The sequence below is a fragment of the Rutidosis leptorrhynchoides genome, chromosome 3, assembly GCF_046630445.1.
Source record: "Rutidosis leptorrhynchoides isolate AG116_Rl617_1_P2 chromosome 3, CSIRO_AGI_Rlap_v1, whole genome shotgun sequence".
In the NCBI taxonomy this organism is placed as follows: domain Eukaryota; kingdom Viridiplantae; phylum Streptophyta; class Magnoliopsida; order Asterales; family Asteraceae; genus Rutidosis; species Rutidosis leptorrhynchoides.
This window is the reverse complement of record NC_092335.1, coordinates 467,572,476-467,588,699: the sequence shown is the minus strand read 5'-3', so window position 1 is coordinate 467,588,699 and position 16,224 is coordinate 467,572,476.

Here is a 16,224-nt window from a genome sequence, read left to right as displayed (position 1 = left end):
TCCACATTGGTTTAGAAAAACCTGGTGGTTTAGAGGTTCCCGGGTCATTGTTACAACTTAAGGACTTCGGGGGTTGACGATACATATAAAGTTCATCGGGGTTGGAATTAGATTTCTCTATTTTTATGCCCTTTCCCTTATTATTTTCTTTTGCCTTTTTAAATTCAGTTGGGGTAATTTCTATAACATCATCGGAATTCTCGTCGGAATCCGATTCATCGGAGAATTGGTAATCCTCCCAATATTTTGCTTCCTTGGCGGAAACACCATTGACCATAATTAACCTTGGTCGGTTGGTTGAGGATTTTCTTTTACTTAACCGTTTTATTATTTCCCCCACCGGTTCTATTTCTTCATCCAGTTTCAATTCTTCTTCCGGTTCCGATTCTTCTTCCGGTTCCGACTCTTCTTCCGGTTCCTCTTCGAAAACTTGTGAATCAGTCCAAGAATCATTCCAATTTACATTTGACTCTTCATTATTATTAGGTGAGTCAATGGGACTTGTTCTAGAGGTAGACATCTATCACATAATATCAAACGCGTTAAGAGATTAATATATCACATAATACTCACATGTTAAAAATATATAGTTTCCAACAAAATTTGTTAAGCAATCATTTTTCAAGTAAACACGGTCGAAGTCCAGACTCACTAATGCATCCTAACAAACTCGATAAGACACACTAATGCAAAATTCTGGTTCTCTAAGACCAACGCTCTGATACCAACTGAAATGTCCCGTTCTTATTGATTAAAAACGTTCCATATTAATTGATTTCGTTGCGAGGTTTTGACCTCTATATGAGACGTTTTTCAAAGACTGCATTCATTTTAAAACAAACCATAACCTTTATTTCATAAATAAAGGTTTAAAAAGCTTTACGTAGAGTATCAAATAATGATAATCTAAAATATCCTGTTTACACACGACCATTACATAATGGTTTACAATACAAATATGTTACATCGAAATCAGTTTCTTGAATGCAGTTTTTACACAATATCATTCAAACATGGACTCCAAATCTTGTCCTTATTTTAGTATGCAACAGCGGAAGCTCTTAGTATTCACCTGAGAATAAACATGCTTTAAACGTCAACAAAAATGTTGGTGAGTTATAGGTTTAACCTATATATATCAAATTGTAACAATAGACCACAAGATTTCATATTTCAATACACATCCCATACATAGAGATAAAAATCATTCATATGATGAACACCTGGTAACCGACATTAACAAGATGCATATATAAGAATATCCCCATCATTCCGGGACACCCTTCGGATATGATATAAATTTCGAAGTACTAAAGCATCCGGTACTTTGGATGGGGCTTGTTGGGCCCGATAGATCTATCATTAGGATTCGCGTCAATTAGGGTGTATGTTCCCTAATTCTTAGATTACCAGACTTAATAAAAAGGGGCATATTCGATTTCGATAATTCAACCATAGAATGTAGTTTCACGTAGTTGTGTCTATTTTGTAAATTATTTATAAAACCTGCATGTATTCTTATCCCAAAAATATTAGATTTTAAAAGTGGGACTATAACTCACTTTCACAGATTTTTACTTCGTCGGGAAGTAAGACTTGGCCACTGGTTGATTCACGAACCTATAACAATATATACATATATATCAAAGTATGTTCAAAATATATTTACAACACTTTTAATATATTTTGATGTTTTAAGTTTATTAAGTCAGCTGTCCTCGTTAGTAACCTACAACTAGTTGTCCACAGTTAGATGTACAGAAAAAAATCGATAAATATTATCTTGAATCAATCCACGACCCAGTGTATACGTATCTCAGTATTGATCACAACTCAAACTATATATATTTTGGAATCAACCTCAACCCTATATAGCTAACTCCAACATTCACATATAGAGTGTCTATGGTTGTTCCGAAATATATATAGATGTGTCGACATGATAGGTCGAAACATTGTATACGTGTCTATGGTATCTCAAGATTACATAATATACAATACAAGTTGATTAAGTTATGGTTGGAATAGATTTGTTACCAATTTTCATGTAGCTAAAATGAGAAAAATTATCCAATCTTGTTTTACCCATAACTTCTTCATTTTAAATCCGTTTTGAGTGAATCAAATTGCTATGGTTTCATATTAAACTCTATTTTATGAATTTAAACAGAAAAAGTATAGGTTTATAGTCGGAAAAATAAGTTACAAGTCGTTTTTGTAAAGGTAGTCATTTCAGTCGAAAGAACGACGTCTAGATGACCATTTTAGAAAACATACTTCCACTTTGAGTTTAACCATAATTTTTGGATATAGTTTCATGTTCATAATAAAAATCACTTTCTCAGAATAACAACTTTTAAATCAAAGTTTATCATAGTTTTTAATTAACTAACCCAAAACAGCCCGCGGTGTTACTACGACGGCGTAAATCCGGTTTTACGGTATTTTTCGTGTTTCCAGGTTTTAAATCATTAAGTTAGTATATCATATAGATATAGAACATGTGTTTAGTTGATTTTAAAAGTCAAGTTAGAAAGATTAACTTTTGTTTGCGAACAAGTTTAGAATTAACTAAACTATGTTCTAGTGATTACAAGTTTAAACCTTCGAATAAGATAGCTTTATATGTATGAATCGAATGATGTTATGAACATCATTACTACCTTAAGTTCCTTGGATAAACCTACTGGAAAATAGAAAAATGGATCTAGCTTCAATGGATCCTTGGATGGCTCGAAGTTCTTGAAGCAGAATCATGACACGAAAACAAGTTCAAGTAAGATCATCACTTGAAATAAGATTGTTATAGTTATAGAAATTGAACCAAAGTTTGAATATGATTATTACCTTGTATTAGAATGATAACCTACTGTAATAAACAAAGATTTCTTGAGGTTGGATGATCACCTTACAAGATTGGAAGTGAGCTAGCAAACTTGAAAGAATTCTTGATTTTATGAAACTAGAACTTTTAGAATTTATGAAGAACACTTAGAACTTGAAGATAGAACTTGAGAGAGATCAATTAGATGAAGAAAATTGAAGAATGAAAGTGTTTGTAGGTGTTTTTGGTCGTTGGTGTATGGATTAGATATAAAGGATATGTAATTTTGTTTTCATGTAAATAAGTCATGAATGATTACTCATATTTTTGTAATTTTATGAGATATTTCATGCTAGTTGCCAAATGATGGTTCCCACATGTGTTAGGTGACTCACATGGGCTTCTAAGAGCTGATCATTGGAGTGTATATACCAATAGTACATACATCTAAAAGCTGTGTATTGTACGAGTACGAATACGGGTGCATACGAGTAGAATTGTTGATGAAACTGAACGAGGATGTAATTGTAAGCATTTTTGTTAAGTAGAAGTATTTTGATAAGTGTCTTGAAGTCTTTCAAAAGTGTATGAATACATATTAAAACACTACATGTATATACATTTTAACTGAGTCGTTAAGTCATCGTTAGTCGTTACATGTAAATGTTGTTTTGAAACCTTTAGGTTAACGATCTTGTTAAATGTTGTTAACCCAATGTTTATAATATCAAAAGAGATTTTAAATTATTATATTATCATGATATTATGATGTACGAATATCTCTTAATATGATATATATACATTAAATGTCGTTACAACGATAATCGTTACATATATGTCTCGTTTCAAAATCATTAAGTTAGTAGTCTTGTTTTTACATATGTAGTTCATTGTTAATATACTTAATGATATGTTTATTTATCATAATATCATGTTAACTATATATATAACCATATATATGTCATCATATAGTTTTTACAAGTTTTAACGTTCGTGAATCACCGGTCAACTTGGGGGGTCAATTGTCTATATGAAACCTATTTCAATTAATCAAGTCTTAACAAGTTTGATTGCTTAACATGTTGGAAACATTTAATCATGTAAATATCAATCTCAATTAATATATATAAACATGGAAAAGTTCGGGTCACTACAGAAGCTCTTTCTAACTCACGAAATCCTATGTTGGGATATGTTGAGTCAAAATAGGTTCTTAACCCGTAGCGTAAAATTGCATTTGGGTTCCCCGCATTTAACGCTTTAAATAAAACACGGCGTAACTTACGGTCTCCCCAATATGATATACCCCACCTATCAAAGGAAAGCCTTTTATAAACTAAGGCATTTCTGAAAAGTCTTTCAAATGTTTGACAAGTTAATTTCGCCATAACTAATTGTGCTGATGAATTCTGACCGACTCTAGACAAGATTTCATCAATCATATCCTCTGGCAGGTCTTCTAAAATATTCGGTTGTCTACCCTTAACGTCCATTTTGTGTTTTTATACTGTAAAATTGACAAGGATTTGATTAGTAAAAGATAATTAACAATCAATACAAGCAATTTTTTTTATACATAGAACATAAAAGTACAAGCACACTACAATACATATAATACACAACATGATTACAACCCTCTAATCCGAATCACTGGTTTCTTCTTCTTCGGACTTGGTTCGTTTTCCTAATTTTCTAGGGATATATGGTGTTCCTCTAATACGAGCCGTCGTTTTCCACAATGGTTTAGAAAAACCTGGTGGTTTAGAGGTTTCCGGGTTATTGTTACATTTTAGGAAATACGGATGTTGCCGATACATATAAAGTTCATCGGGGTTGGAATCGAGTTTCTCTATTTTTTTATCTTTTCCCTTATTATTTTCTTTTGCTTTATTAAATTGGGTCGAGGTAATTTCTATAACATCATCGGAATCCTCATCGGGATTCGATTCATCAGAAAATTGGTAATCTTCCCAATATTTTTCTTCCTCGGCAGAAACACCATTGGCCATTATTAACTTTGGTCCGTTGGTTGAGGATTTTCTTTTATTTAATCGATGTACTGTAGGTATCAATATTTCTTCCTCCAGAACCTCTTCTTCTTTTTCCAGTTCTTCCTCTTCTGGTTCCTCCTCTTCCGGTTCTTCTTCGGGAATTTGTGAATCTTCTCATAATATATTCGACTCTTCATTATTATTAGGTGACTCGATGGGATTTGTACTAGTGGTAGACATCTATCACACAATATCAAACACATTAAGAGGTTAATATATCACATAATATTTACATGTTAATAATATATAGTTTCCAACAAAAGTGTTAAGCAATCGTTTTTAAAGAAACACGGTCGAAGTCCAGACTCACTAATGTATCCTAACAAACTCGATAAGACACACTAATGCAAATTTCTGGTTCTCTAAGACCAACGCTCGAATACCAACTGAAATGTCCCGTTCATATTGATTATAAACGTTCCATATTAATTGATTTCGTTGCGAGATTTTGACCTCTATATGAGACGTTTTTCAAAGACTGCATTCATTTCTACAACAAACCATAACCTTTATTTTATCGACAAGGTTAAAAAGACACCACCTAGATTATCCAGAAATGATAATCTAAAAATATCACACTTACACACTACCAATACATATTGGTTTACAATATTAATATGTTACAACAAAATAAATCTCGAATGAAGTTTTAAACAATATTATACAAGCATGCTGACACCAAATCTTGTCCATATTTTAGCATGCAACAACGGAAGCTCTTAATAATCACCTGAGAATAAACATGCTTTAAACGTCAACAAAAATGTTGGTGAGTTATAGGTTTAACCTATATATTTATCAAATCGTAATAATAGACCACAAGATTTCATATTTCAATATACATCCCATACATAGAGATAAAAATCATTCATATGGATTGAACACCTGGTAACCGACATCAACAAGATGCATATAAGAATATCCCCTATCATTCCGGGATATCCATCGGACATGATAAAACAACATCGAAGTACTAAAACATCCGCTACAACGGATGGGGTTTGTTGGGCCCAATAGATCTATCTTTAGGATTCGCGTCAATTAGTAGACTGGTTTACTAATTCTTAGGTTACCAAGTAAAAGTGGCATATTCGGCTTCGATCATTCAACCATAGAAAGTAGTTTCATGTACTTGTGTCTATTTTGTAAAACATTTATAAAGCTGCATGTATTCTCATCCCAAAAATATTAGATTTTAAAAGTGGGACTATAACTCACTTTCACAAGTTTTTACTTCGTCGGGAAGTAAGAATTAGCCACTGGTCGATTCACGAACCTATAACAAATATGTACATATATATCAAAGTATGTTCAAAATATATTTACAACGCTTTTAATACGTTTTAATGTTTTAAGTTTATTAAGTCAGCTGTCCTCGTTAGTAACCTACAACTAGTTGTCCACAGTTAGATGTACAGAAATAAATTGATATAAATTATCTTGGATCAATCCACGACCCAGTGTATACAAGCCTCAGGCTAGATCACAACTCAAAGTATATATATTTTTAGAATCAATCTCAACCCTGTATAGCGAACTCGATCATTACGGCATATAAAGTGTCTATGGTTGTTCCGAATAATATATATAGATGGGCCGATATGATATGTCAAAACATTGTATACGTGTCTATGGTATCTCGAGATTACATAATATATGTTAGAATACATGTATAATACAATATAAGTTAGCTAGAATATGATTAGTATAGATTTGTTACAATTTTCACGTACCTAAAACTAGTAAAAATATCCAATTTTGTTTTACCCATAACTTCTTCATTTTAAATCCGTTTTGAGTGATTCAAGTTGCTATGGTTTCATATTGAACTTAAGTTTATGAATCTAAACAGAAAAAGTATAAGTTTATAGTCGGAAATAAAGGTTACAAGTCATTTTTGTAAAGGTAGTCATTTCAGTCGAAAGAACGACGTCTAGATGACCATTTTGGAAAACATACTTCCACTTTGAGTTTAACCATGATTTTTGGATATAGTTTCATGTTCATAAGAAAAATCATTTTCCCAGACGAATATCTTTTAAATCAAAGTTTATCATAGTTTTTACTTATCAAACCCAAAACAGCCTCCGGTTTCACTACGACGGCGTATGTCCGGTTTTAAGGTGTTCTTCGTGTTTCCAGATTTTAAATCATTAAGTTAGCATATCATATAGATATAGAACATGTGTTTATTTGATTTTAAAAGTCAAGTTAGAAGGATTAACTTTGTTTGCGAACAAGTTTAGAATTAACTAAACTATGTTCTAGTGATTACAAGTTTAAATCTTCGAATAAGATAGTTATATATATATGAATCGAATGATGTTATGAACATCATTACTACCTCAAGTTTAGTAGGTAAACCTACTAGAAATGATAAAATAAAATAACTTGAGCTTCAAAGGATCTTTGATGGCTTGGAAGTTCTTGAAATAGAACCATGACACGAAAACAAGTTCAAGTAAGATTATTACTCGAATTAAGATAGTTATAGTTATAGAAATTGAATCAAAGCTTGAATATGAATATTACCTTGATTTATAAAGATAACCTACTGTAAATAACAAAGTTTTCTTGATATTAGATGATTGCTTGGAATGGATTAGGAAACTTGGAAGTAAACTTGTAAACTTGGAAGTGTTCTTGATGTGTTCTTGAGTAATTGTTTTTATGATGATTATAGATAATAACCAAAGCTTGTATTTGATGATTTTTGCTGGAAAAATAGTAACTTAGACATTCATGAAAGAGTATGTGCGTTTTGAGAGAGAAATGGGAAGAAAATTGAAAGTGAAATGGAGTGGGTGGTGAGTGGTGAAGGTAAGTGGGGTTAAAAGGAGTTCTTGTTTTTGTTTCCTTGCTCATAAGTCATGGTAGTTGTCTAATTGTTGGTTCCACATGTTTTTTGATTATCTAGGGCTGCTAAGAGCTGAATTATTATGTGTATATACCAATAGTATATACGTCTAGGAGCTGGGTATTGTACGAGTACGAATACGGTTGCATACGAGTATAATTGTTGATGAAAATGAATGAGAATACAATTGTAAGCATTTTTGTTAAGTAGAAGTACTTTGATATATGTCTTGAAGTCTTTCAAAAGTGTACTAATACATCTAAATACACTACATGTATATACATTTTAACTGAGTCGTTAAGTCATCGTTAGTCGTTACATGTAAGTGTTGTTTTGAAACCTTTAAGTTAACGATATCATTTAATGTTGTTAACCTATTGTTTATTATATCTAATGAGATGTTAAATTATTATATTATCATGATATTTTGATGTATGAATATATCTCAATATGATATATATACATTAAAATGTCGTTACAACGATAATCGTTACATATATGCCTCGTTTCAAAATTCTTAAGTTAGTAGTCTTGTTTTACATATGTAGTTCATTGTTAACATACTTAATGATATGTTTAATTATCATTTTATCATGTTAAAAATAGTGTATCAATATCTTAATATGATTCATATGTATTTAGTAAGACGTTGTTATCAAGATAATCGTTATATATATCGTTTCGAGTTTCTTAACTCAATAAACTCATTTTTATGTATATCACTCATTGTTAATATACTTAGTGAGATACTTACTTATCAAAATCTCATGTTAACTATATATACACATATATATATATATCATCATGTAGTTTTTACAAATTTTTAACGTTCGTGAATCGCCGGTCAACTTGGGTGGTCAATTGTCTACATGAAACCTATTTCAATTAATCAAGTCTTAACAAGTTTGATTGCTTAACATGTTGGAAACACTTAATCGTGTAAATAACAATTTCATTTAATATATATATATAAATATGGAAAAGTTCGGGTCACTACAGATTCATCGAAGGTTTCTCTCTCATTGCACGTCCTTTGACCGCATTAACTCACAAGGGGAAGAAGTTCGTTTAGGCGGCCGAGTAAGAGTCGGCATTCCAAACCCTAAAGTAGAAGTTAACCACCGAACCTATCTTATCCCTTCCGGAAGGCAGTGATGACTTCGTTGTGTATTGCGATGCCTCCCGACAAGGTTTTGGGTGTGTATTGATGCAACGGAAGAAGGTTATTGCTTACGCCTCTCGGCAACTAAAGATTCGCGAGTGAAATTACACAACTCACGATCTCGAACTTGGAGCCGTCGTCTTTGCGCTCAAGGTGTGGAGACACTATCTTTATGGAATCAAGAGCACTATCTTTACCGACCACAAAAGCCTCCAACACATATTCGATCAGAAGCAGCTGAACATGAGATAGCGACGATGGATCGAGATGTTGAACGACTATGATTGTGAACTTTGTTACAATCCTGGCAAGGCAAATGTTGTAGCTGATGCCTTGAGCCGAAAGGAGAGAATGGTACCTCTTCGTGTTCGTGCCTTGAACATCACCATTCACACGAATCTCAATAGCCAGATCCGTGTAGCTCAAGATGAGGCTCTCAAGGAGGAGAATATTTCTCAAGAACGTTTGAATGTTCTCGTCTCTCGATTCGAAGTTAAGGAGACTGGACTCCGATATTTTTCCGGAAGCATTTGGGTGCCTAATTATGGGGATTTGCGGAGCCTTATTCTAGACGAAGCTCACAAGTCAAGGTATTCGATTCATTCAGGAGCTGGTAAGATGTACCACGATCTCAAGGAGCAATATTGGTGGCCAAACCTTAAAAGGGATGTTGCTACTTACGTTGAAAAGTGTTTAACTTGTTCCAAGATTAAAGTCGAACATCAGAGGCCATCCGGGTTACTTCAGCAACCTGAAATCCTGCAATAGAAGTGGGAAGGAATAACGATGGACTTCATCACAAATCTACCGAAAACGGTAGGCGGTTATGATACCATCTGGGTTATTATTGATCGTCTTACCAAATCTGGTCACTTTCTGGCCATGAAGGAAACCGATACAATGGAGAGACTGGCGTAGCTGTACATAAAGGAAATTGTATCTCATCACGGTGTACCCTTATCGATTATTTCCGACCGAGATGCCCGTTTCGCTTCTAGATTTTCGCGTTATTTACAAGAAGCTTTGGGAACACGTTTAGATATGAGTACCGCGTATCACCCGCAAACCGACGGACAAAGCGAACGTATAATTCAAACTTTGGAGGACATCTTACGATCTTGTGTTATTAATTTTGGAAAAGCTTGGGAAAAGCATTTGCCGCTGGCCGAATTCTCTTACAACAATAGCTATCACGCAAGCATTAAGGCCGCACCTTTCGAAGCGTTATATGGTCGCAAATGCTGTTCTCCTATTTGTTGGGCCGAAGTAAGTGAAAAGCAAATCACGAACCTGAACTCGTCCATGAAATAACCGAGAAGATTTTCCAAATTCAAGCGAGGCTCAAGACGGCCCGTGATTGTCAAAAGAGCTATGCCGACCTTAAACGTAAAGATCTCGAATTTCAAGTAGGTGACCGCGTAATTTTGAAAGTCGTACCTTGGAAAGGTGTAATCCGTTTCGGGAAGCGTGGGAAGCTAAATCCACGATATATTGGTCCTTTTGAAATCTTGGAGCGTGTTGGACCCGTTGCTTATCGTTTGGATCTTCCGACTCAATTGAGCTCAGTTCATCCCGCTTTTCACGTGTCAAATCTGAAGAAATGTCTCGCTGAACCAGAACTTATCATACCTCTTGATGAGCTTACGATTGACGACAAACTCCACTTCGTGGAAGAACCTGTTGAAATTATGGACCGTGAGGTCAAGACCTTGAAATGCAACAAGATTTCAATCGTCCGAGTCCGTTGGAATGCTAAACGAGGACCCGATTTTACTTGGGAGAGAGGATCAAATGAAGCAGAAATATCCTCACCTCTTCACAACTCTACCATCTACCTCAGCTTAAAATTTCGGGACGAAATTTTCTTTAACAGGTGGGTAATGTAACGACCCGACTTTTTTGACTTATATTTGTGTTGTTACTTTCACGAAACTGCGTATTTGTGCGTACTGAGCTATATTATATTCTGGAATCTTAATTCACGTTGATTACTTTCGTTTATATTTTAAAACGTGTTATTATGTACGTAGTTACTTAACTTGATCCCCGAATGCCTTTATGACCGTTAATGTCACTTGACGTTTAGAACGAGCTATGTACTCTGTACACGTTTAACTTTGGTCATAACTGGAATATTATGACTACGTAATACTAATTGTTATTTTTTAATGACAATTACTTGGCTTATTGGTTGCTTAATTACGCTTAGTAATTTACTAATGCACACTAGTTAGTCTTGTTGGACTTTCTACCATATTGGACTTAAGCCCACCCTACTCTAGCTAATGGACTTTTAAGTTAGCCCAATTTAAATGGATTATGACCCATTAAGAAGTAGGACAAAAACCCATTAATATGAGCCAACATACTAGCATTTTTGTTAACCATTACTACAAATATTGCATGGGATCCCAATAATAAGCACCACCTTTAGACTACCACCATGCAAAAAGTAAAAAGTTGTCCCCTTGTGCCCCCATGTAACCCACGGCCATGAGGCCTCCCCACCACTATAAATACCAAGCTTATTTCACCCATTTCACACTTGATCTCATTCTCATTTTACACACACTTGCTCTCTAATTTTCTCTCTAGTCTTTCTCACACTAGAAAATGTAAATTTTAAATTTTCTTCTTCTTCTTCTTCTTCTTCTTCTTCTTCTTCTTCTTCTTCTTCTTCTTCTTCTTCTTCTTCTTCTTCTTCTCATAATCACGACATCATCATCATAGAAAGATCAAGCTTTTTAGCTTTTTGATCATGTTATATCTTGTAGATTCAAACTTTGATTTGAATCCTTCAAGAACATGAAAGATTCAAGCTTTCTAGCTTTGAATATTCATTTCTTTTGCTGGATCTAAGTTTTCTAGCTTATGAACTCTTTATTTTGTTAAAAAGATCATAACTTGTGTTTATGATCTTCATGAAACTTGAAGATCTAGCCTTTTGCTTTAAAGATCTTCAAGAACATAAAAGATTCAAGCTTTCTAGCTTTGATCTTCATTACTTTGATGGATCTAAGCTTTATAGCTTAAGATCACTTTGTTTTTGCTAAAAGATCAAAACTTGTGTTTATGATCTTCATGAAACTTGAAGATCTAGCTTGTTGTTTTAAAGATCTTCAAGAACATAAAAGATTCAAGCTTTCTAGCTTTGAAATCTCATAATTTTTGTTAAGGGATCCAAGCTCTCTAGCTTAGGTTTTCATTACTTTGTTTGATCAAATTTATGTCTTGCTTGTTTGATTGAATCAAAGTTTGTAGCTTTAATCTTGAATAGAACTTGTATTTGTGTTAAGACTAAGAACATGATGTAACCTTGGTTCATCATCCTTCTAAAATTCTTAAGTGAGTTGTATTACTTCTTAGTCTTGACATTGTGTGTTGATGGTTAAAACTTGGTCAAAGTGATGCTAAAACATCAAAGAGTTGTACACTTGAAGCTTACACGCATCAAGGATGAGAACCGTGATGAGCATCACCAAGAAACTCACCGGAGCACTTGTTTACTATTTTTAGGGGTCTGATCAGACTCCTGGGGCTTCTAGAAAGTTTATTTTTAGATATTTCATTAAAATTATATGACTTTTCATTTAAGACTCGCCTAAATTCGATATACGGTTTAGGATTTATAGCCTTCCGAAAATCACTATGCCTTTGTAACGTCGTGCTGAAAATTCTGACCTACTCGAGCTTGAACCGTCGCCACGGTCAAACGACATCGGGTTAGGATCTAAAAATTGGACAGTGGTACAAGGACTCACATACGGAGCCTTGGCCACTGACCACGCATCTTTTCGATTTGTATAGAGGTCGTAGCAGATGTTCGAAGTCAGCCTTTTGTTTCAGTCTCTATTCTTGTTGAAAACTTACTTTATCTTTTACGAATGCTGATGATGATGATGATACTTAAGACTTAACTTACTTACTTTAAAACTTTTGGGGGACAATATAATGACTTAGTGACCTTTGACTTAGGTTGAGGACCTTTCGGACCGACTTACTACTTGCATACTTTTCATATCAACATTTACTGCAACTGTGAGTTATAGCTCCCTTTATACTTTACTATTTTTGGGACTGAGAATACATGCGCTTTTTATGTTTTACATACTAGATACGAGTACTTAAACTTTATATATGTGTGGGTGACATTACGGCACAAAGATTCCCCTTAGCTCGGTAACGTTTAACTATTGGTTTTTGAACCAGTAGACGCGAATCTTAGATATGGATCCATAGGGTTTGACATCCCCACTCGGGCTAGTCGCGCTAGCATTCAACGGGTGTTTAATACTTCGTAAACTTACGCACTCATCAATTGTACTTTTAGGGGGTAATATTACGTTAAGTTAGTTACCGGGTGCCCACGGATAAGCATATACTTTTCATACTGTTTTGAATACGAAATCTCGTTGTCTACATTACATTGCTGATTACAAACAAACTATAGCTCACCAACATTCGTGTTGACATTTTTAAGCATGTATTTCTCAGGTGCCTAGACGTTGTTGCTTCCGCTGTTAGACTTGCTATTATAGTCTTGGTGTTATAGACTTGATGTTACAGACTCGCTGTGTTAGACTTCCGCTGCATTACTTAGAGATGTCTCAATCATGGAACTTTTATTTTGAATTCGCAACTTATGATATTTTTGAACAAGGGCTTTTTAATGACCTTTGTGTCACGTACTTATGTTAATGCTTTCTATTCGTAGAAGCACGTTATCTTTTGTAAAACATTTGACGTTGGTAAAGACGTTACCTTTTCATGAATGCAAAACTTGTTTTAAACAACATATAGCGTTGTAACCATGTAATGATCCTGTTGTTGATGATCCGTACACGTTGATTTTGTATGGGGCGTCACACGATGAATCAAGAACCCGAACTTGTTTCTTGAACCGATGAATCATCGTGTTAATTTGTGTATTCAGAAACAATCGTACTTGTGTGTTTTAATTTGTTCTACTTTTTATTTTATTTTTAAGTATTTTATTTTTTTAGTTAATGGAATGGTTTTATTTTAGTTATTTATATTGTTTTATTTAAAATAAAAAACAAAAAAATTTATAATTAAAAAATGCATAAAAATAAAAATGGACACTGGACGACACCCCATCTTTCTCTCTCCTCAGTCATTTTCAGCGTCTCAAGTGAACATTGAAAATGGACACTGAACGACACATCGTGCTCTTAGCCCTAGAAATTGAGTACGGCACCGCACGTTTTGAACACCACCGTTGACTCTGAACCAACTCCTCTGGCGACTAATAATTTCCACCTTTTGACTACCATTTTTCAAATCTGAATTCCTATTAACTAATCGGACACCAAGGATCGTTCCAATTAACTAAACACCACCGTTGAATGTTCTTGTTATTGTCACCAGTCGAAAACACTGCAGGTTTCCTGAGAACGACTCAAATCTGTTTACAGAGAAGACCAATATACGTCTTCCGGTTACTGGTATATGTGTTCCGTTTCTAGGTTACAAGAGATTTGAAGCCACTATCATTCGGATGAAGCCATCATTCAGTTAAATCCATCGAGATTTGAAGCCACCGTTGTTTACCATCTTTAGATCCGGCAAGAAATACAAGGTTTCTCGACCTTCGATTTCGGTTACGAAGCTTTGTCGGGGTTTATTCTTTTGATGTGGGACTTTAGTGATGAAGACAAAGGATACATATGTGGTGTTGAAGACAACGGATACAATGGATACATTTGTGGTAGAGGTGATCCATTTGTAGTGTTGAAAACAAATCAGATTTTCAGGTTTTGAATAAATTTGTGGTGTAATAAATATCAGGGTCTTTAAGTTAGATTTAGATGCGTATTTTAAAGTTTGTTTTAGTTTAGGTTTAGTTTAGTTTTGAATTAAATGGTGACGTTATTAAGTTATAATAGGGTTTATGAATTTCATGATGATGATGATGAAGATTGTAACATCCCGCATTTTTTCGTTAAATTTATTTTAACGTCGTCTTTTTTTTTTTGATAATATCTTTCCTTATCTAAATTCGTATCTTTCACTAACTAACGTTCCTAAATTTCGTTATAACATCTCTCGGTTACTCTAGTGTTTTTAAAATAATTCGTTTGGTTAATTCCCGCACCCGACTACAAACTTGAGGGACTAAACTTGCCAAGAGGGCAAAGGGATGACTAGGTCAACTAGTCAACCTTCACCCTCCTCTATTCATTTCATCCACCCCATTTCATTACTTCCATTTTTATTCTCTCAAACCCTCAAACCCTCAAACACAAAATCATCATCTAAATTCGATCTAGGAAGCTTGCAACAAAACAAATTACATATTTGGAATCCTCTCTTCATCCTCTACAATTTGATACCAACTTCATCTCGTTTGGGTAACATTTCTAAAATTCTAGATTTCTTTAAATTCGTTTTATAGACTTGAAATGGTGTTAATTAGTGTCTATGGCTCAAGTATAACATGAATACATGTTTTGTTTGCTCGATTTGTTGTTTTGAGTAACTAGCTTGAACATTTGAAATGGGTGTGCTTAATCTTGAGTTTTGGGTGATTAAATGTTGTTAAATTGTTAAAGTTCATGTTTTAATTGTGTTACTAGTATCACTAGTTTCAATTTGATGTGTAGGTTGATTTGGAAAACATCACTAACATGATTATTGATTTTGTGATTCTTGGTTAGGGTTTGATAGCTCTTAAAATGGACTTTTGATGATTTGAATGCCATGAAACGTTGTTAGTAAGTGTTTAGTTGTATAGTATGCTTCATTACCTTCAAAACGGCGTATCGTATGTGTAAATTGGATTCACGAGTCAAGAAATGCGTTTTACGAACTTGAAACTTGAATAATAAACTTTTAACGATCATTCGACGAGGATTTTGTTGTTGTAAATGATTAACTTGATTTATGAAATGTGGTTAGTTTTATTCCTTGTCAAAATACCTTTCCAACGATATAAGATACATGTTCTAAGTGTTTTCGGTTCACAAATTGTGTTAGTTTGAGTTTTGGTTCGTGCACTTATGTGTTTCAGCAAAACAGGGTCTGTGTGCTGATCTGGATGCCGTTCAGACCTTCACATCTGGACGCCGTCCAGACTTTTTGGACGCCATCCAGATGAACTGCCAAATTCTGTTTCGCTTGGTCGTTCACCGTTTAATTCTAACTATGCTACGCACCTCCGATTAAAATGAAACTTGGCCAACATGCTCATATATGATTATATAACTTGGAAAAATTGTCGGATACCCGACCCGACCCCGTTGACTTTGACTTTTTCCAAGTTTGACTTTTAGTCAAACTTAACCAAATACTTATGCAATCGTTCTAATCT